The sequence below is a fragment of the Triticum urartu genome, chromosome 3A (assembly GCF_056163025.1).
Source record: "Triticum urartu cultivar PI428250 chromosome 3A, HENAU_Tu73, whole genome shotgun sequence".
Lineage (NCBI taxonomy): Eukaryota > Viridiplantae > Streptophyta > Magnoliopsida > Poales > Poaceae > Triticum > Triticum urartu.
In genome coordinates, this window is record NC_141875.1 from 650,405,615 (window position 1) to 650,430,053 (window position 24,439).

A 24,439-nucleotide genomic window follows, 5' to 3' on the forward strand; every position below is an offset into this window, starting at 1 on the left:
GAGGCAAATGGTAAAACCAAGGTTGGGCCTTGCTGGAGGATTTTTATTCAAAGCGAACTGTCAAGGGGTCGCCATAACACCCAACCACGTAAGGAACGCAAAATCAAGGAACATAACACCCGTATGACAGAAACTAGGGTGGCAAGAGTGGAACAAAACACCAGGCATAAGGCCGAGCCTTCCACCCTTTACCAAGTATATAGATGCATTAAAGTAAATACGATATAATAATGATATCCCAACAATATCCATGTTCCAACATGGAACAAGCTTCAGCTTCACCTGCAACTCGCAACGCTATAAGAGGGGCTGAGCAAAAGCGGTAACATAGCCAAACAACGGTTTGCTAGGAAAGGTGGGTTAGAGGCTTGACATGGAAATATGGGAGTCATGATATAGCAAGTGGAAGGTATCGCGGCATAGCAATAGAGCGAGCAACTAGCAACCAAAGCAAGAACACAAGCAAAGGACCAACAATCAATCATGGTGCAAAGCACAAGCAACATGACACAAAACATGGCATGATATGCAAGACATGATATGCAATGCATATGCGTGCTTCGGAAGGGAAAGAATGAACAAGTCATCAACTTGGCACACCACGTGTACCACTGGAAAGATGAGATGATTTCGGTCGAAATCGATATAAAGACAACCGGAAACAAATGCACGATTTGCAAATGGCAAACAAAACAAGAATGGCACAATTCTGCGATTAACAGCACGATGCCATCTAGAATGCAACAAGAAACTAAGCTACTGCACTCCAACATAACAACAAAGTATATGGCAGTGATGTACTAAAGATGCTTGACAAAACATGAACACTGAGATACGGCTAAATCACACAAGAGCAGGTTCAAACAAGCATGGCAAAAGTGCAAAAGATATCAGCTTCACAGACTTTGTGAAAATACTAACATGCCAGAAATAACATCAGGAAGCAATGTTTAGAGCAAGAAAACAACATGCTACAGGAACATATCATAGAAATACAAGGCATGGAATGAATCTAATAAATGCACAGAACAAAAGTCTCTTATTGATCATGAGCCAAAAAGGCACAGAAAATATGATGGCACCCATTTAAACATAGCAAGTTTTGTTAGCAGTTCGAGACTTAATAGAAAAACAGAGCATGTCATAAACAGAATTATGAAGGCAACTTTGCGAGCTCAAATCACTCACCACAAGGCATTGCATGACAAGATAAGCATACCAACAGCAAGAATACACGTTCATGAAGCTAACCATGGCAAGAGCAAGTTCATAGCATGCATGGATCAACAACAACAACCATGGCAAAATTGATTAACATGTAAACAATCTGCCAGGAACATTTTATAGCAAAAGTAGAGCAAAACTAAGACATGCTAGGGCACTCCATAATTGCAAACAGGGGCATAGATGGATAAAGCACAACCATATGTCCAAAACATCCTTACTGAAGCAACTCAAAACAAGTATGGATCTCACTGTAGCATCATGTTTACATGGCATAAAAAGAACAGCAGGCACAAGACTTGGCAAAATCCTAAGTCCATGAAATCAGCAATATCACAAAGCCTAGTTTGCATGCTTGTGCTAGTCACCACATTGATCATAAAAATACATGGAAAACACCCCTGTAAAGATGGCATGGCATAGATCAAAACACATGTAGAGATCATGCCCATACGAAGCACACAACAAATGTGACAAAAATGACAAATCCTCATACTCTGGTAAGTAACAGCACGTAACAATTTATATAACTCTTTCATCAGTGATTTGGGCATCAAAATGGACTCAAACAAGCATGTCACAATGGAATGAAATGAAGAGCATCTCCCAATGAACATCTTGATATATCATGCGCATGAAACGAAGCTACGGGCATGGAGTTATGATGCAATGAACAGGGGCACAAAATAATGCAGAAAAGGGACGGTGGAAAATATACCCCTCCGAAACAGATCTAGGGTTTCGCACGGATTACGAGCTTCGCCGAATTTGTCACCGGACTTGACGGGGAAGACAAGGACGGTGGCCGGAGGTGAGGGAGAGGGCGCCGGATCTGGTCGCTCCTCGACCGGATTTGGCCGGAGAAGGGGAGGAAGAGGCGCCGCGGCGGAGGCGGCTCCGGCGACCTCCGGTAGGGCGGCGTGGTGCGGGGCCTCCGGCGAGCTCCTGCAGCAGTGAGCCGCAAGGGAGGCGACGGCGTGACGCGAAGGCTGCGCTAGGCGGCGGTTGCGGGCGGCTCGGGGAGCCCGCAGGCAAGCGGCGGCGGCGAAAGGCTCGGGCGGCGCACTCTGGCGAGGTGGCGAACGCCGGCGTGGGCGAAGGGCGGCGGCACGGGGCGGAGCCGGGGGGCAGCGGAGGCGCTGGGCCCACAGGAGCCGGGCGCGGGCCGGCGGCGGTGACCTGGCGATACATGATTCGTTGGTGGCGGTGGCGCGGACGCGTCCGACTCGGACAAACGTGTCCGGCGGTGTGGGGAGGAGTGGATCTAGGGTTTCATCCGCAAAAATTCAGAGGGGATCACATATATATAGGTAGAGGGAGTTTGGAGTGTCTAAATGAGGTGTAGTTTTCGACCACGCGATCGTGATCTGACAACGGAGGACATGGAAGTGGTTTGGATGGGTTTTTGGGCCGTTTTGGAGGGGTGTTGGGATGCAACACAAAAGAGGCCTTGGCGGTTACCCGGTTACCCGGTTAACCGTTGGAGCATCAAACGGCCTCCAAATGGAACGAAATTTGACAGGCGGTCTACCGGTGGTGTACCAAGGCCACTTGGCAAATCTCGGTCCATTCCATGAACGTTTAACACCCGCTCACGAAAAGAGACAAAAGGGGTACACTGGTGCATGTGGGAGTGTCGGATTGCGAAACGGACAACGGGGAAAAAGCTCGCATGCATGAGACGAACATGAATGCAAATGAGATGCACATGATGACATGCTATGAAATGCATGACATGAACAAAATGCAAAATGAAGAAAAAAACCATCCACGAAGGGAATCTCATAACTTAAGGCCGAAAATGGCAAGTGTCGGAGTTACAAATATGGAAAGTTGTATCCGGGGCATTACAACACTCCACCACTACGAGAGGATCTCGTCCCGAGATCTAAGATGGCACCGGAGGGAAATGGAAGAGGAAGAGAGGAGGTAAAACTAAGTTGCTTCTTTGACAAACGAGTGAAACCAAAGAACCTTGAAAGGTTGAACAACTTGAAAGAAAGAATACAACGAAGATGAACAAAGTTGAAAACACTCCGTTAGACAAGGGGAACGAGGAAGAACAAATTCGGACAGCACTCCGGTTGAGAAGGGAGGTAAAACTCGACAAAAAGGGGAAGAACTTGAAAAGAGGGCACGACACTCCGGTTAAATGTATAAGCACGAAAAAGAACACGATCCCCACAACTCGAGATGATGAGAGAAAAGAGCAACAACACAATGCCTCCGGAAGAAGAAAGAATGGAATGAAATGAACAGAGGGAAACAAGATCTTGAGAGAGCACACTTTCAACAAATGCTAGAACGGAGTTGTTGGATTATCAACAACGAAAGGATAAACTTGATGTAGGCTTATGGACGACATCTCAAAACTATGAGGTGAAATACTGCCACTAACAGAAACAAAAGATTGGATTGAGGTCAACAAGGAGATCACAACTCCTTTCGCCGAGAGGATAGGAAAAAAACATGGATCATTGATAGACACAACAATAAACAACATTCCTTAGGGAAAGCTTTAGGTGAAATCAAACCCAAGATAACTTCAAGGAAGAAAGTGATGGGTTTAATATCTCATTTCTGAACTTGTGAAACAAGAAATACACAGAAATTGTCAAAAATGACATAATACCACCTCAAAGATAAGGTTGAAAGAATTGCACTTTGGAATGCAAGATGAAGAATGCTTGAACTCCTCTGAAAAGAATCTCGATGAACACTCCGATAAGGAATTAAATCCTTGATGAACCCTCATGTAGAGCCTCCATGAAGAACTCCGGTAATAAAAGAATGATCAAACAAAATGAAGGATGAAAAGAATAAGGTTGAAGCCTTGCAATAATTAGATGTATCTTCGTGATGATGAGAGCTTGGAACTCTGGGATAAATATGAAGCACTTGAACCAAGAATTTTTTATGAACCTACGGAATAAGGAATTGAATTTACTCGATGAAACAAAAATAAGAATTACATTATGCTTATCCTTCACCAATTTAGATTGATGACAAGCAACAAATTTGGCATACTACTTATTCTCATAGAAAGGATTAAGAGAGATATATCACAAACTTGAGAAGGACTTCAACGAACCACCGGTAGGATTTGGAAACAACGAATGAATTGATATGAGAACAACGGAAGAGGAATAATGAACGAACCACCATAAGCATTAAAAATGAAAGTAGGAAAGGCACAATTCACCAGGAAAATTTGAAAACGAATGAAGAAACTTTAGGGGATTTAGATACACGAGAATGAATAGATCGCGAGCTGATTAGAGAATACTTGGATGATGCACCGGTAAGATTTAGAGAACGATAGCTGAAAGCTGAAATGAATAAACCCAAAATGATGGCCTTCGGAGAATCAAATTAAAAAGAATCTTGAATTTCTCTGGATAGGTGAAAAGAATTCTCACAATCAAAAACAATTATGAGAGGATGGCATCAAGCTTGAACTATGAATCTTCAGGAGGACGGACCAAGATTTGAGAGAAATTCTTCTTCGGTCTTCAAGTGTTGAGAATGACGAAGAGAAACACCACCATGAATTGTTGAGATACTATGGGATGAAAATTAGAAAGGTTGAATCAAACAATGAAAAGAATTTGAAAGAACATGGAGAAAAACATATGACTGATGATAATTCATTCTTACGTCAACTTTGAAATGAATTTGAGAATAACTCTGGAAAAAATTAGAAGAGTTAGGTAAGATCCTGGGAAAAGACCTGTGGGTTAGGGCCCACTCAAAAGAAACACCGTTGAACGATTTAAAAGATAGATTGCGCCGATTGAATTAAATGGCTTGAATGAGATAACAACCTCGAAATAGGTTGAACAGATCTTGCATGAAAATACGAGCCTTCTGAGATATCTTCAGCACTCGGAACAAATGAATAGCGAGAAGTGAATGATTAAGAGGTGCACCAGCATGAGAAAGCATTTGAAACGAGGGGAAAATATGATCAACACTGAAAGCTTGAATTGAATCCACCGGAGAAGAAAAAGAATGAAGAATGATAAACTTGAGGCTCCGTTAGTATCTTCCTGAGAATCACCAGATAAGAACATTGACGAAAAAAATGAAGAGACTTCACATCCATAAGATGGATACTTGATTCAGAAATCTGAGTCCTTGAAGAAAAAAGAAAGGGTGGGATGGCGGGAAAAACAAAAGCAACTTTGGAACGGATGAAAGGACCAACATTGAGAAAACGGAGATTGGATCTTGCGGATGTTGAAAATGATCGGATCCACTTGAAGAGGAACACACCGGTTGTTGGGGTTATAACCATTAGCTATGACCCGCCCAGGAGGGCCCGGGTCAGTCCCAATAGCGGATCACAAAGGAAGCCCAGAAAACAGTCAAGGAGATAGTTTATCAAGGCTTATAGAAGGCTTAAGGCCCAGAGGCGGCTTAAGGCCCAATATTGTAAACAACCATGTGTAAGGAAAGACTTGTAAGGAAAGGCATGTAAAAGAAGTTACCAAACCGGACACGCTTTATGAGCCGGCCGGGACTCTGTAGGCCGCCAGGTGTCAACCCGTGTATATAAGGGGATGACCCGGTGGCGGCTTAGGGCAAGAAACAAATAATCAATAACCAAGCCGACGAACTAGCCTCTTGGTGATCGAAACCCCAGCAATTCCAACACAATAGACGTAGGCTTTTACCTTCATCGTAAGGGGCCGAACTAGTATAAAACCACTCGTGTCTTTTGTCCCGATTAAACCCCTTTAAGCTTCCTAGTTGTGATGGCCCTACGACTAAGTCCTTTTGCTAGGACATCTGCCATGACAATTCCACGACAGTTGGTGCCCACCGTGGGGCCAGCGCAGGGTGGATTTGAGTTCTTGAAGGGCAACTTTGAAGGGCTCAAGGGATACGCTGTGGGCTGGATGACAAAGATTCGTCGTGGAAAGCTCTACATCGACGACGAAGGCTAGGGCCCCGAGGCCGGCTCAATTGAGTACGGGTACCGGGTCCCCTTCGGCGGAATTCATGTATTCATCGGCCGGATCGATGAATCAGGCCCTAAGCCGGACGTCCACACCAACCTCGTCGAGACGGCTCAGCGCACGAGGTCCACCCGTGTTCAATCTGTCGTGAAGCATGCCTTCGTAGGTTGCATCCACAGTGGTGAATACTCTGAAGAATCGATGGATGGCAGTGAGATGGCCATCTGTTCTGACGCTACATCATCAACAGGCGAGACGGACTCCCTGTACCAATTGCAAGACGGCATGCTTGGGGGCTATTCCGATGGCAGCAGTATTCCGGACCCCTGTGAGCCGCCGAATCGAGCCGGGGTCTTCATGGCTGGCACTCAACCTGGGCAGAACTCCACGGCTGCAGTAGCAGCCGCCACCGGGTCAGCAACAGACGGATCAGGAGATCCCGCGTGCCCCACGGCTTAGATACTGATGGACCTCATGGATAAGCTGACGGTTCTGTTGACTGCTGCGGTAGAGCCGGCGGATAAAGCCCGGCATGACGCGAGGGTGGCACAGGTATGCGAAGAGATGGCACAGGCCAAGGAGAATTTAGCAGCAGAAGAGGTCAGGATGGCTGCGGAGCGGGCGGCTTTGGACACTCGTGCTCAGCAGCTGCAAGCAGAGACTTTCCGGCTCTTAGTGGATCTGAACGCGTCAAAGGAGGTCATGAGAAGAAGGCATCAGAAAACTCAGTCGCGGCTACCTCTGACGTTCGATCCTAGGAACCTTTTCCATACACCCGGGGACGGCCCAAGTAACTCGCCAGAAGCAAATCGGATCATGGCACTTGGGGCACCGGTTCAGCCACATGCCATGGAATCACCTCATGTACATACCGCTCCGCCTCATTATGTGCCAACAACACCAGGTCACTTCTCCAATCCTTTGGAAAACCTTGTTGCTGCGTCGGCTCGTTTGGCGGCTCTCCCAATGGAAGGCGACTCTCCGGCGGCGATCGAAACGCGAAGGGTGAGAGAGCTTCTTCAAACAGCCCTGGCGCAGCAGGATGCATACTCTTACAGTCGAGACAGGATCCACTCAACCCCTCGCCAGAGCCAGAGCCCAAGCTACAGTAGACATATGGACTCAGCTGATATGTCAAGCAATGCTCAACGCCGCAACTGGCCGCACATGCATGAGCCGGCACAGGCTGGAGCCCTTATCTTAGCGGATCAGGAAAGGATCTGACAAGAGGCTGAGCGAGCGGTTCAACTGGCAGCGGAGCAGGCGGCTCATCAAAATTTTCCGGCTTACCCAGCAACTTTGATTGAGGCAGGAGTGGCCACAAGAACCAGAGGTGTCCCTTGCCTGGTGCCGGCCATACATAATGAGTGTTTTCCAAAGGACTTCAAGGGGGCTCGTAAGGTGCCAAATTACACGGCCGACTTGCAGCCTGGGCCTGGATTGAGAGTTATGAGATGGCAATGGAGCTATTGGAGGTCAGTGACGCGGCAATGGCTAAGTATTTCACTATGATGTTGGATGGAACAACTCGCACTTGGCTAAAAGGATTGCCCCCCAACTCCATCGGCTCATGGGCGGAGTTAAAATCTGATACGTCTCCAACGTATCTATAATTTTTGATTGCTCCATGCTATATTATCTACTGTTTTGGACATTATTGGGCTTTATTATCCACTTTTATATTATTTTTGGGACTAACCTATTAACCGGAGGCCTAGCCCATAATTCCTGTTTTTTGCCTGTTTTAGGGTTTCGAAGAAAAGGAATATCAAACAGAATGAAACCTTCGGGAACGTGATTTTCTCAACGAACAAGACCCGGGAGACTTGGACCCTACGTCAAGAAAGAAAAGAGGAGGCCACGAGGTAGGGGGCGCGCCCTCCACCCTCGTGGGCCCCTTGTTGCTCCACCGACGTACTCCTTCCTCCTATATATATCCACGTACCCCCAAATGATCAGATACAGAGCCAAAAACCTAATTCCACCGCCGCAACTTTCTCTATCCACGAGATCCCATCTTGGGGCCTGTTCTGGAGCTCCGCCGGAGGGGGCATCGATCATGGAGGGCTTCTACATCAACACCATAGCCCCTCTGATGAAGTGTGAGTAGTTTACTTCAGACCTACGGGTCCATAGCTAGTAGCTTGATGGCTTCTTCTCTCCTTTTGGATCTCAATACAAAGTTCTCCCCCTCTCTTGTGGAGATCTATTCGATGTAATCTTCTTTTTGCGGTGTGTTTGTTGAGATCGCTGAATTGTGGGTTTATGATCAAGTCTATCTATGAACAATATTTGAATCTTCTCTGAATTCTTTTATGTATGATTGGTTATCTTTGCAAGTCTCTTCGAATTATCATTTTGGTTTGGCCTACTAGATTGACCTTTCTTGCAGTGGGAGAAGTGCTTAGCTTTGGGTTCAATCTTGCGGTGTCCTTTCCCGTTGAAAGTAAGGGCAGCAAGGCACATATTGTATTGTTGCCATCGAGGATAACAAGATGGGGTTTTCTTCATATTGCATGAGTCTATCCCTCTACATCATGTCATCTTGCTTAAGGCGTTACTCTGTTTTTAACTTAATACTCTAGATGCATGTTGTATAGCGGTCGATGAGTGGAGTAATAGTAGTAGATGCAGGCAAGAGTCGATCTAGTTGTCTCGGACGTGATGCCTATATACATGATCATACCTAGATATTCTCATAACTATGCTCAATTCTGTCAATTGCTCAACAGTAATTTGTTCACCCACCGTAGAATACTTATGCTCTCGAGAGAAGCCACAAGTGAAACCTATGGCCCCCGGGTCTATCTCTATCATATCAATCTATCAATACTTAATTATTTCCTTTTGCTTTTACTTTTATTTTATTTTACTTTGCATCTTTATCATAAAAATACCAAAAATATTATCTTATCATATCTATCAGATCTCACTCTCGTAAGTGGCCTTATAGGGACTGACAACCCCTATTTGCGTTGGTTGCGAGGATTTATTTGTTTTGTGCAGGTGCGAGGGACTCGCGCGTAGCCTCCTACTGGATTGATACCTTGGTTCTCAAAAACTGAGGGAAATACTTACGCTACTTTGCTGCATCATCCCTTCCTCTTTGGGGAAAACCAACGCAGTGCTCAAGAGGTAGCAAGAAGGATTTCTGGCGCCGTTGCTGCGGAGGCCTACGCAAAAGTCAATATACCAAGTACCCATCACATACCCTTATCTCCCGCATTACATTATTTGCCATTTGCCTCTCGTTTTCCTCTCCCCCACTTCACCCTTGCCGTTTTATTCGCCTCTCTCTCTATCCTCCCTCTCTTTCTCTATTTGCCTCTTTTGCCTGTTTCTTGTTTGCTCGTATGGTTGGAATAGTTGTTTATTTATTACTAAACGGAGAACCTAAGACCTATGGATCCTCATCCATTTGCTAATCTTTTTAAGAGATCCAATTATGATGAACCAATTGCTAGTGAGTTTTGTGCACTAGATTATCTTTATGAGGTTTTGCTTGAAATTCGTGAATCTAAAAAGTGTGATGAATTACTTTATGAAGCAATTCACGATAGATCTTTGAATAAAAAGCATGATTGCAATGATTTTATTATAAATTCTATTTATGCAAATTGTGCTAATAATATGAAAAACCCTAAGATTGGGGATGCTAGTTTTGCTATGTCCTCTACTTGTTGCGATGATCATGATTGGGGTGATTCTTCTTTTGATCTTGAAAATTTATTTACTCCCCATGATGATTATGAGATTGATAATAGTGTTTTCAATAATACTGAAAGTGGGTTTGGAAGAGTGTGAACTTTAGATCCCACATATTTGGATAATTTTCAATCTTATGAAGTTTTTGATAAAAGTGGGTTTGAAGAGGTCATGACTTTAGTTAATGTTAATCGCACTATTTTGGAAGAGTGTCAACTTTGCATGCATGTGGATCGTGTTGAAAATATTTTATGTGATAGCTATTTTGTTTAATTTGCTTATGATCCTACATGTAGTTATTACGAGAGAGAGGAAAATATGGTGGTAGAAATTTTCATGTTACTAAATTACCTCTCGTTATGTTGAGATTGCTATTGTTTCTTTCTGCTTCCTTGCATATGCTAGTTTTTGCTTGACTTGATAATTTGTTTGCCTATAAGATTCCTATGCATAGGAAGTATGTTAGACTTAAATGTGTTTGTCACGTGTTTTATGATGCTCTCTTTGTGCTTCAATTCTTGTCTTTCATGTGAGCATCATTGAAATATTATGCCTAGCTATAAGGCTTTAAAGAAAAGCTCTTGTTGGGAGTCAACCCAATATTTATCCTTGCTGTTATTTAATAAATAATTTATCTAGGCTCTATTTTGGTTGTGTTTTTTGTGTTTAATTAGTGTTTGTGCCAAGTAGAACCGTTGGGAAGACTTGGGGAAAGTCTTATTGAACTTGCTGTAAAAAACAGAAACTTTAGCACTCACGAGAACTGCTGTAATTTTTATTTGGAAAGTGCTATTTAGTTAATTATTTTTGCAGATGATTAATAGATAAATTCCTCACGTCCAGAAATTTATTTTAGAATTTTTGGGGCTCCAGATCTTGCGCTAGCTACAGATTACTACAGACTGTTCTGTTTTTGACAGATTCTGTTTTTCGTGTGTTGTTTGCTTATTTTGATGAATCTATGGCTAGTAAAATAGTTTACAAACCATATAGAAGTTGGAATAAAGTAGGTATAACACCAATATAAATAAAGAATGAGTTTATTACAGTACCATGAAGTGGTCTTTTGTTTTCTTTCGCTAACGGAGCTCACGAGATTTTCTACTTAAGTTTTGTGTTGTGAAGTTTTCAAGTTTTGGGTAAAGATTTGATGGATTATGGAACAAGGAGTGGCAAGAGCCTAAGCTTGGGGATGCCCATGGCACCCCCAAGATAATCTAAGGACACCTAAAATCCAAAGCTTGGGGATGCCCCGGAAGGCATCCCCTCTTTCGTCTACTTCTATTGGTAACTTTACTTGAAGCTATATTTTTATTCGCCACATGATATGTGTTTTGCTTGGAGCGTCTTGTATGATTTGAGTCTTTGCTTGTTAGTTTACCACAATCATCCTTGCTGTACACACCTTTTGAGAGAGCCATACATGATTTGGAATTTTTTAGAATACTCTATGTGCTTCACTTATATGTTTTGAGTTATATAGTTTTGCTCTAGTACTTCACTTATATCTTTTAGAGCACGGTGGTGGATTTGTGTTATAGAAACTATTGATCTGTCATGCTTCACTTATATTATTTTGAGAGTCTTAATAGCATGGTAATTTGCTTAAAATCCTAATATGCTAGGTATTCAAGATTAATAAAATTTTCTTATGAGTGATTTGAATACTAAGATAAGTTTGATGCTTGATGATTGTTTTGAGATATGGAGGTGATAATATCGAAGTCGTGCTAGTTGAGTAGTAGTGAAATTTAGAAATGCTTGTGTTGAAGTTTGCAAGTCCCGTAGCATGCACGTATGGTAAACGTTATGTAACAAATTTGAAACATGAGGTGTTATTTGATTGTCCTCCTTATGAGTGGCGGTCGGGGACGAGCGATGGTCTTTTCCTACCAATCTATCCCCCTAGGAGCATGCACGTAGTACCGAGGGTTTTGATGACTTGTTGATTTTTGCAATAAGTATGTGAGTTCTTTATGACTAATGTTGAGTCCATGGATTATACGCACTCTTACCCTTCCATCCTTGCTAGCCTCTTTGGTACCGTGCATTGCCCTTTTTCACATTGAGAGTTGGCACAAACTTCGCCGGTGCATCCAAACCCCGTGATATGATACGCTCTTTCACACATAAACCTCCTTATATCTTCCTCAAAACAGCCACCATACCTACCTATTATGGCATTTCCATAGCCATTCCGAGATATATTGCCATGCAACTTTCCACCATTCCGTTCATCATGACACATTCATTATTATCATATTGCTTTGCATGATAGAGTCATATTTTGTTCTAGTGTCGAGTTGTAATCATTGAGTTGTAAATAAATAGAAGTATGATGATCATCATTAATAGAGCATTGTCCCAAATAAAAAAAGAAAGGCCAAATAAAAAAGGGGACAATGCTACTATCTTTTTTCCACACTTGTGCTTCAAAGTAGCACCGTAATCTTCATGATAGAGAGTCTCTTGTTTTGTCACTTTCATATACTAGTGGGAATTTTTCATTATAGAACTTGGCTTGTATATTCCAACAATGGGCCTCCTCAAGTGCCCTAGGTCTTCATGAGCAAGCAAGTTGGATGCACACACACTAGTTTCTTTTGTTGAGCTTTCATACATTTATAGCTCTAGTGCATCCGTTGCATGGCAATCCCTACTCCTTGCATTAACGTCAATCGGTGGGCATCTCCATAGCCCATTGATTAGCCTCATTGATGTGAGACTTTCTCCTTTTTTGTCTTCTCCACATAACCCCCTCATTATATTCTATTCCACCTATAGTGCTATGTCCATGGCTCGCGCTCATATATTGCATGAAAGTTTATAGGTTTGAGATTACTAAAGTATGAAACAATTGCTTGGCTTGTCATCGGGGTTGTGCATGATGAGAGCATTCTTGTGTGACGAAAATGAAACATGACTAAACTATATGATTTTGTAGGGATGAACTTTCTTTGGCCATGTTATTTTGAGAAGACATAATTGCTTAGTTAGTATGCTTGAAGTATTATCATTTTTATGTCAATATGAACTTTTGTCTTGAATCTTTTGGATCTGAATATTCATACCACAATTAAGAATAATTACATTAAAATTATGCCAAGTAGCACTCCGCATCAAAATTTCTGTTTTTATCATTTACCTACTCGAGGACGAGCAGGAATTAAGCTTGGGGATGCTTGATACGTCTCCAACGTATCTATAACTTTTAATTGCTCCATGCTATATTATCTACTGTGTTGGACATTATTGGGCTTTATTATCCACTTTTATATTATTTTTGGGACTAACCTATTAACCGGAGGCCCATCCCAGAATTGCTGTTTTTTTGCCTATTTTAGGGTTTCGAAGAAAAGGAATATCAAATGGAGTCCAAACGGAATGAAACCTTCGGGAACGTGATTTTCTCAAAGAACAAGACCCGGGAGACTTGGACCCTACGTCAAGAAAGAAAAGAGGAGGCCACGAGGTAGGGGGGCGCGCCCTCCACCCTCATGGGCCCCCTGTTGCTCCACCTACGTACTCCTTCCTCCTATATATATCCACGTACCCCCAAATGATCAGATACGGAGCCAACAACCTAATTCCACCGCCGCAACTTTCTGTATCCACGAGATCCCATCTTGGGGCCTGTTCCGGAGCTCCGCCGGAGGGGGCATCGATCACGGAGGGCTTCTACATCAACACCATAGCCCCTCCGATGAAGTGTGAGTAGTTTACTTCAGACCTACGGGTCCATAGCTAGTAGCTTGATGGCTTCTTCTCTCTTTTTGGATCTCAATACAAAGTTCTCCCCCTCTCTTGTGGAGATCTATTCGATGTAATCTTCTTTTTGCGGTGTGTTTGTTGAGATCGATGAATTGTGGGTTTATGATCAAGTCTATCTATGAACAATATTTGAATCTTCTCTGAATTATTTTATGTATGATTGGTTATCTTTGCAAGTCTCTTCGAATTATCAGTTTGGTTTGGCCTACTAGATTGATCTTTCTTGCAATGGGAGAAGTGCTTAGCTTTGGGTTCAATCTTGCGGTGTTCTTTCCCAGTGACAGTAAGGGCAACAAGGCATGTATTGTATTGTTGCCATCGAGGATAAAAAGATGGGGTTTTCATCATATTGCATGAGTCTATCACTACAAGAAACCTGTTAATCCATGATGGATTTCTCGTGACGTTGTGGTAAACTGTCATGGAAACCGTCACGGATCACACAGACTTGAACACCCCCCAAAACTATAGCCTTTTATGACGGACATCGACAGACCGTCACAAAAATCATCATGGATTGAGTAGTCATACTATTATTTTAACATTGTATATGGACCATATTGTCCATCACGGACTGAACATCCTTAGGGCCAGACATTGTAGGTCGCAGGCCATTGTGGGACCCGACAGTAAGGTGTCGGGTGTCTTAAGGACCCACTATGGGGTCCACGTAAGGCCGTATAAAAGCAAAAGTTTGAAGCTGAACCGTGCTCGTAGGAAATTCATTAGCTCTAACAAAAATCATATATTTTCTGATTTTTTTGCCATTTTTTTCTAGTTTAGTGTTCACACGCATGCTCATCTACCCCGGTATACAGAGAAGCCACTTGTTTTTGAGACCGACATAATTAGTCACCGGTTTTGTTAAAAAACTCACTGGTTTGAAACAAGGGCCTTGATCATAGAAAATCCTGTCAGCTTTAACAAAAATAAAAAAATCAGATTATTTCTTAATTTTGTTGCCATTATTTTAAAAAAATATTGTACACATGCATGCTCATATGCCGTGTGTGCAGAAACGCTATGTATTCTCACCTAAAAAGCGCTATGTATTCTCGCATGCGAGATAGAAGCTCATTTTTGTAAACAAAAGAAATATAAAAAGGTGCAGCAGCGGGGATTGATCGCAGTACTTCAAGAAATATGTAGATCCTTGCTAGCCACTGCGCCACCCTCCCAATCTTGTTTTGTAGTTGGGGGTGGGGGGTCCCTCTTAAGGTAACTAGAGCCGGTTTTCTCAGTTTTCTTCTTGTTTTGTTTTTTTTCTTTTTCTTCTCCGGTTGTTTTATTATAATTCATTTTTATCTACATGATAAAAAAATCATTATATTTTAATGCATGGTCAACATTTTTTCTATACACATTTAGCACTCCCAAAATGCTAGTTTAATATTTTTCAAATACTTGCTCATCATTTTTTCAAAATTCTTTATTAACAATTAATATACATGATAAAAAAAATCATATTTTTTTGATACATGGTCAACAATTTCTCTATTCCCGTTCAATATTTTTCGAATGCTTGTTTAACATTTTTCAAATATTTGTTCATCCTTTTTTTCAAATTCTTTATAACATTTTATATACATGATAAAAATCATTTTTTTGTACATGAGAAATAATTTTTATATGCGCGTTCAAAAAAAATTTCAAATGCTTAATAAACATTTTATGAATGCTTGTTTAACATTTTTAAATACATGTTTAACCTTTTTTCAAATTCTGAGCATAGTCTCATGATGTCGTAGCGTGACTCCATACCAGGTCCTTTTTTTAATTCGTATAACCAAAGAATATCTACACTCGCCAAATAATACCTCATTATCCAAGGAACTCAATCCTTAACAACGGAACCAATAGATTAAACATGACAAAAAAGGTACAAATAATAGTAAGTGACACAAAAGAATACCAAATCAATAGTTTGCTTCATCCATTCCGCCCATATGTGTAGACACTCCTGTTTTTATTTTTTATTTATTCGTTTCTCTTATAAAAGTTGCAAATATTGTGTATTAAAAATATTTATTTATTTTCATTAGTGTGTACCTTGAAGAGCCAAACATGAACTTTTTCCTAAATTGACGTGGATTTACACAGTTCGATGTGTATTAAAAATTGATCTGTAAATTTATGTATATTCATTCAGGACCAAAAGCATGCACAATTATTACACAATATTTTTTTAATACATGTCTAACATTTCCTAAAAACAAATTGAACAAAATTTAAAAGTACACGTTGGCATTTCAGGACCAAAAGCATGGTGAACATTTTCTAAAAATGCATCGACAACTTTTTAATAGATACGATACATTGTACAAAAACATGTTTGTCCATTATTTCAAATGCAGTTACACTTTCTTAAAGTATTATGATGGCATTTGTAAATTTTTATTATATTTCTTTTCTCAAAAGGAAAAAAATCAACAACAAGTATAAACATGTACTTGGAAAAATAAAAATAAAACCAATGGAAAACAATTGTGAGAAAAATCGTTTGAATCCATCAAGAATGAAAGGGAAAATCACTTGAAGAGGATCATCGATAGATACATGCTATGATATTGTTGCGATACCAATGTGCACTGAGTAATATATTAATATATTAAAAAATGTTCTATGCATATTCTATTGACTCGAAACACAACACAGAATATATTTTAACCAATTTAAGCTAAAGAACAAAAGACTAGGTTTCAAGAAGCGACGGGTCAGGTTTGAACACGAAACAACCATTACTTTTTCTGTTGGTCAAATTGCATGCAACATACTCCAATACATGAAACCATATCAAAATTTGACTTTTTCAGAGTCAGTTTGTTATATTTAAGTCATTCAATGCAATTAATGAATACAATTCAATTTTAAACTGCAGGTGCATGAAAAAGTTTACAAAATTTGTTTGAAAAATCATATTTTTGTTAGCAAGTATATGTTTAGGCCGATGCAATAAAAGGAAAGAAATTCTAAACAGGATGGTGCTAAGACACGATCCCGAGCATGGAGTATACCCTTTTAATTCTGAAAAATGCAAACTGAGTCTGGAAGTCATGAAATTTGGCATGGTACCCACACATGACACCCAAAACTTGTGGTAAAACTTGAGAAGGTTTTGTAAAATTTGTAACACGCGCTGCTTTGAAACTGGATCATCTCACGAAAGAATCTAGGTTTCGAGAGGCAACAACCAGGATTGAAGGCAAAGTGACCACTGCTTCATCCTTTGTCCTTGAATTGTTTTCTACACTAAACATACACAATTACATGATCCATGTCAAAATTTGGCCTTTTGGGGGTCCTTTGCTATATTTAACTCCTTTAGTGCGTTTCTAGGCATTTAATGAATACAATTCATTTTTGAACTACATGTGCATGAAAAATCATATTTGTGTTAATGAGCCTATGCGCTCATATAATTCAAGTTGTGTTACAGGAAAAATTGGTTTGACAAAACATATTTGTGTTAACCATTTTTTGATAGGTTGCAAATAGGAGTTTGAATTATGCATAACAAACCATTGATCTTTTGCAAATTGTTTATGGGAACACAAAATTAACCTTTCTTCAAAGTTTGAAACGTTTGTGTACTTTTGAGAAATATGCATACATTTTAAGGAACATAATTGTAGATCAAAAGAAAATAATGTATTGCAAAAATTGTAGGTCTATTACTACATTTATTCAAATATGTGCCAAAAATAATGTTCCAGATCTAAATGAAAAGTAGGCACGCATGCTTTTGTAGTTTGTTGTTCACCTCGTGTGCAACTATACTTACATGAAAAATTTATTGTGCTATATATGATAATTCTTTTTTCCAGGTTACTCCACAAGGATGCCTTATTGGGTTATTTGAATAACTAAAAAAAAGGAATTCTGGGCCGGCCTCACTATCAACAGTGGCCCGCTATAGTTTCCAGCGAAGTGGAAATCCAGTGTGAGGGCAAACCTGCGCTCCGATTGGTTGAACTAAGCGTCCCACGGATCGCAGATGTGAACCGTCCATCCACCCGAGATCCAACGGCAAGGAAACCTCCCCGTCCTTTTGTGCTTCCTTCCGCCCACGCACGAGACGCCCTCTTCTCTTCCACCGTGAGGAAGTGGATCTTGGTCGGCCTCTTCCAGATCCTTCGCCATCCCCCTTCCCCCTCCCCATCCATGGCACCCTCCCCATCCATGGCCGCAGCCATCCCAACCGAAAAAAGACCGGAAGCTATCCCAACCTCGCCATCCATGGCCATCATTCCCTCTGCATCCCCCAACCGCCGGGTTAGTAGCCGCCGCGACCTCGTCATCCACGAACATCTTCCCCTCTGCATCCCACAACGACCATCTGCCTCCGTGATGTTAGCCTCGCCTCGCAGGCGGGAACGCCCCTGAAGGCAGACTAGTGCACGTGGTGCTGTTGCCGTTGGTGTGGATGGTGCCCACTTGCTGCAAGGAGGGACGCTTCGTACAGAAGCTGGATGGGCCGCGCGTGACGACTACAGGCATGCTCGAGATCCCGCTTCATCCCCCACCTGATGACGTGCCTGGTGGAATTCCGTCGCATCGGACCGGCGGGATCCTCGACAGGCTATGAGCCTCAACTAACACTAGGTTTGCCTCCCACTATTGCTTTTGATATTTCCCATACCTTTCATTTCTGATTTTCTAAGCCATTCTTAGAGGTTCTCAACATGCAGGTGATACAAGTTCCATGGGTTCTTCGGAGACAGAGTGCCTTTCAGGAGCATGGTTCGAGGCAGATGGTTGCGAAAATAGTGTGTCCCTCTGATGACTTCGTCGGGTACGGACGGATCCGCGACCACAAAGGCACGGGGATTAACCCCAGTTGACGTATGGCGAGCGCCGCCGATGCTGGGGAGCTGGAGAGTAGCTTTGTCTTCTTGAGGAGATGTTTGTAATTTTAAGTTTTTAGGGATCTTTTTGCTCGTGTTCATATGTATTTATCGATTTGATTATGTAACTTTCATTTTATTTAATGAAATGAGAATATAGTTTCCGACAATACATATTGACTTAAAATTTCCATGGAAGAAGAGAAGACAAATGAGAGTTATTTTTAGAAAGAGAAGAGAAATGAGATTAGAGGTGGGTGTATGGCTTGTAGTGAATTAGTGGGCCTTGGCCCGACCATAGTTTAATGGGCTGCATTTTAATTTGGGTTGATTGCTTGGGCCGTCCCTATTGCACCTGGTGGGCCAAAATTTTAACTGGGCCGATTCCTATATGGGTTGCTGTGTCAGATCCATGTCAAATGATGACGTGGCAAACCTGTTAACGTCGTTACGAGCACATCCGTTAAGCATGCCTGGGGCAGATCCATGACGGCCGAGCACCGTCATGGACAGTACGGCGTCAAATTATGACGCGATATACATGACAGATTTCAAGTTCGTCATGGACGGACACCCATGACAGTTTTTCACTGATCCATGACAGACTAGAGCCATCATGTATTAACAGAATTCTTGTAGTGATCCCTCTACATCATGTCATCTTGCTTAAGGCGTTACTCTGTTTTTAACTTAATACTCTAGATGCATGCTGGATAGCGGTCGATGAGTGGAGTAATAGTAGTAGATGCAGGCAGGAGTCGGTCTACTTGTCTCAGACGTGATGCCTATATACATGATCATACCTAGATATTCTCATAACTATGCTCAATTCTGTCAATTGCTCAACAGTAATTTGTTCGCCCACCGTAGAATACTTATGCTCTCGAGAGAATCCACAAGTGATACCTATGGCCCCCGGGTCTATCTCTATCATATCAATCTATCAATACTTAGTTATTTCCTTTTGCTTTTACTTTGCTTTTATTTTACTTTGCATCTTTATCATAAAAATACCAAAAATATTATCTTATCATATCTATCAGATCTCACTCTCGTAAGTGGCCTTATAAGGACTGACAACCCCTATTTGCGTTGGTTGCGAGGATGTATTTGTTTTGTGCAGGTGCGAGGGACTCGCGCATAACCTCCTACTGGATTGATACCTTGGTTCTCAAAAACTGAGGGAAATACTTACGCTACTTTGCTGCATCATCCCTTCCTCTTCGGGGAAAACCAACGCAGTGCTCAAGAGGTAGCAAAATCCCGGTTCATTCAGAACTTCAAGGACACCTGCAAGCAACCTATGTTAATAGTGGATCTGACTAATTGTAAACAAGAGGATGGTGAGTCCACAACCCATTGGGTGCGCCGGGTCAAGGAGATAATTCATTCATCTGATAAGATGGATGCCGGCTCGGCGGTGTTAATGTTGGAGAAAAATTGCCATTTTGAACATCTGAAGCAGAAATTGGGCCGGCTTAAACGTGACTGCAATGACATGGGCCAGTTGATGGCGGCTCTCGTCAAGTACGCTGATTCTGATAGTAACAAGGACCCGGTGTCTGATGAAGAAAAGACAGGGAAGGGAAAGAAGAACGGCAACAGCAAGGGTCACCAGCATAACCCGGCAAATCAAGGAGGTAATAAGTGTAAGGCTGACGAATTTGTGGCTAACACCAATGCACAGGGTAACAATCAACGGTGCAAGGGTAGGCAACCCCCTCGATCGGGCGGGTCAGGTCCCACCCTTGAGCAACTATTGAACGAACCATGTCCAAAACACGGCACCCAGGAGAAGCCAGCCACCCATATGTGGAAGGACTGCACAATCATGAGGGCATTTAAAAATTCAAATGCATTTAACGGAAGTCACAGCCCTGGGGGCGGTTCAGGTGGAGGCGGCTTTCATGGCCCGGGCGCCGGTTCAGGTGGAGGCGGTTTTCACGGTCAGGGCCATACGGGTAACCAGGGAGGTTATAATCCACAACCCGGCCAAGGTAATCAGCAGCAATAGTCCGGATATCAGAGCAACCCAAAAAAGTTGAATAGTGGGCAATATCATGTATTTACCACTAGCTTGTGCAAGAGGGACCAGAAGCTTCACAAAAGGGTTGTTAATGCCGTTGAGCCGGCGATTCCATGTTACTTACGGTGGTCCGAACAGCCTATTGTGTCGAGCAGAGAGGATCATCCTCCCCGGGTTGATAATCTGGGTTACTTGGCCTTGTTGGTAGCACCTCAAGTTGGTGGATATAAATTCACTAAAGTGCTCATGGACGGAGGCAGTAGCATCAACATCCTCTACTATGAAACATTTCGTCGGATGGGGTTGACTGATAAGAATCTTAAGCAATCCAACACTATTTTTCATGGTGTGGTACCTGGCAAGTCGGCATACCCAGTTGGTAAGATTGAACTGGAAGTAGCCTTTGGGGATGAATATGATTCCAGGGCTGAGAAGTTAACTTTTGAGGTGGTTAAGATCAAAAGCCCGTATCATGCTCTGTTCGGGCGGCCGTCTTACGCCAAGTTCATGGCTCGGACCTGTTATGTGTATCTGCAGCTCAAGATGCCGGGTTATAAAGGCACCATCACAGTACATGGAAGCCGAAAAATAGCCCTGGAATGTGAGGAAGGTGATGCCGCCTATGCTGAGTCTGTTTGCGCGACAGAGGAATTGAAGTTTTACAAAGACAATGTTGATCCGGCAGACATGACATCTTTAAAGAAGCCAACTACGGAACATGAGCCGGCGTTGAAGTTCAAGTCAACTGATGACACCAAAATGGTTGATTTTGTGCCTGGCGACTCATCCAAACAGTTCATCACCAGTGCCAACTTGGATTCAAAAGAGGAAAGCGCGCTCATCGAGTTCATCCGTGAGAACCGGGACATCTTTGCATGGAAACCTTCTGACATGCCGGGTGTCCTAAGAGAACTCGCTGAGCACACTCTTAATATTGATCCAAAGTTTAAACCGGTGCTGGTACTCAAGAAGAATGGCACTTGGCATATGTGTATATATTACACCGATTTGAACAAGGATTGTCCGGCTGATCCTTTTGCTCTCCCTCGTATTGATCAGATCATTGATGCTACGGCGGGTTGTGAGCGTTTGAGTTTTTTGGATGCGTACTCAGGGTATCATCAGATCAAAATGGCGGTTAAGGACCAGGAGCAAACAGCTTTCATCACTCCGTTTGGAGCCTTCTACTATGTGTCGATGCCCTTTGGGCTCAAAAGTGCCCAGGACACTTATCAACGGTGTGTGCAGAGTTGCCTTCACAATCAGATTGGGCGTAATGTTCATGCTTATGTGGATGATATAGTGGTAAAATCCAGAAAGGAGGAGACCTTGATAACAGATCTGAAGGAGACCTTTGATAACCACTAGGTCTACAAGATGATGCTTAACCCGGCCAAATGTGTCTTCGGAGTCCCAGCAGGTAAGCTCTTGGGGTTTTTGGTGTCTAATAGAGGTATTGAAGCTAACCCAGAGAAAATTAAGGCAATCACCTCCCTGGCTAAACCGGTGTGTATCAATGACGTTCAACGACTGGCGGGTCGCGTCGCTGCTTTGAGCCGGTTCATAAGCCGGCTAGGGGAGAAGGCGATGCCTTTGTATCACATGATGAAGAAAATGGATGATTTCGTTTGGAGCGATCCCGCAAACTCTGCCTTTGAGGATTTGAAGAAACAACTTGCTGAGCCGCCAGTTCTTGCTGCTCCAATTGAGAAAGAGCCGCTGCTGTTATACGTAGCCGCTAACTCACGAGCTGTTAGTGTGGCAATTGTGGTGGAACGCAAGGAGGCTGACAAGGAACATCCGGTTCAACGGCCAGTTTATTACGTCAGTGAGGTGCTGATTGAATCTAAACAAAGATATCCACATTGGCAGAAGCTCGTGTATGGAGTGTCCATGGCGAGCCGGAAGCTCGAACATTACTTTCAGGGTCACCCAATCACCGTGGTTAGCTCTGCTCCTTTGGAAGACATCATTCAAAATAGAGAAGCCACCGGACGAGTCGCCAAGTGGGCCATTGAGCTTGGGTCTCATGGGTTGAAGTATGTACCACGCACTGCGATCAAATCTCAAGCGCTGGTTGACTTTATTAATGACTGGATAGAAATGCAGATGCCAGAGGAGAAACCAGACAACACATACTAGACAATTCACTTTGATGGGTCCAGACAGTTGGAGCGCTCGGGGGCTGGAGTTGTGCTAACTTCCCCTCGAGGTGACAAATTTTGTTATGTGTTGCGATTGATGTTTCCTTGTACTAACAACACAGCAGAATATGAAGCCTTGCTCCATGGTCTTCGAGTAGCCAAAGAGATGAGCCTGAGCCGGGTCCGATGTCTTGGCGATTCAGATTTGCTGGCTCCACAGGTGTCAGACAAGTGGGACTCCAAGGACCCTATCATGGCGGCTTATCACCGTGAAGTCGATGTTGTTGCAGGACACTTTAAAGGTTATCAGGTGGAACACATTGACCGTAGGAAGAACGAAGCGGCAGATTCTCTAATCCGGTTAGGGTCTCAGCGCAAGCCAGTGCCACCTAACACCTTCTTGGATATTTTGCATAACCCGCCTGTTAAGTCACCTACAGAGGAAGATCTAGCTATTCCTGACCCGGAGGCACAGTTGGTGGCGGCTCTTCACGTCATCCTAGATTGGACAGTGCCGTTCTTGGCTTACATGACCCGGGGCGAGTTGCCAGCAGATGAGACACTGGCCGACAGATAACCCGGCGGTCTAAGTCACTGACGATTTCTGACGGAGAATTATACCATCGCAGTGTCTCCGGAGCGTTTCAGTGGTGTGTTTCTCCCGAAGAAGGCCAAGAAATACTTTGTGAGATCCATGAAGGCAATTGTGGTCATCACGCCGGGTCAAAATCCCTTGTGTCCAAGGCTTTTCGTCATGGTTTTTACTGGTAACGGCTCATGCCGATGCAGAAGATCTGGTCAGTAGGTGTGATGGTTGTCAAAAATTCGTATGGCGAGCGCACGTGCTGGCTCAAGAGTTGTGGATGATTCCAATCACCTGGCCGTTTGCGGTCTGGGGACTTGACATGGTTGGACCTTTCAAAAGGTCTAAAGATAAAAAGACACATCTTTTAGTGGCAGTTGACAAATTCACCAAGTGGGTTGAGGCAGAGCCAATGAGTAAGTGTGATGCAGCCACGGCGGTTCAGTTCATGAAAAAGGTGATTTTTCGCTTTGATTTTCCACACAGCATTATCACTGACAACGACACTAATCTATCCCAAGGGGCTATGGAGGAGTTTTGTCAACATGAGCATATCCGGCTTGATGTTTCTTCTGTAGCCCATCCTCAATCCAATGGTCAAGCTGAGAGAGCAAATCAGGAAATCATAAAAGGTCTCAAACCCCGGCTTATAGTTCCCTTGCAGCGAACGCCGGGTTGTTGGGTAGAGGAGCTACCCTCGGTGCTGTGGAGTATCAACACCACTCCTAACAGGTCTACAGGTATACACCTTTCTTCATGGTTTATGGAGCGGAAGTAGTGTTGCCTAGTGACATCCATCATGACTCGCCCCGTGCGGTGGCTTATGTTGAAGCTAATAACGAGCAAGCCAGACATGATGCACTTGACTTGTTGGATGAGGAAAGAGACTTAGTAGCGGCTCAATCAGCAATTTATCAATAGGACTTGCGTCGTTATCACAGCCGCTGGGTTAAGTCCAGAACTTTTCAAGAAGGTGACATGGTGCTCTGGCTCATCCAGGATCTGTCAGATGCACATAAGCTATCCCCGCCTTGGGAAGGACCCTTTGTGGTTAGCAAAAACTTAAACAACGGGTCATATTAACTAATTGACATTCGAGAGCACAAAGACTCACGTAATTCAGAGGAGGAGACCCGTCGGCCATGGAACATTGCTCAGCTTCGGCCATACTACACTCGAGC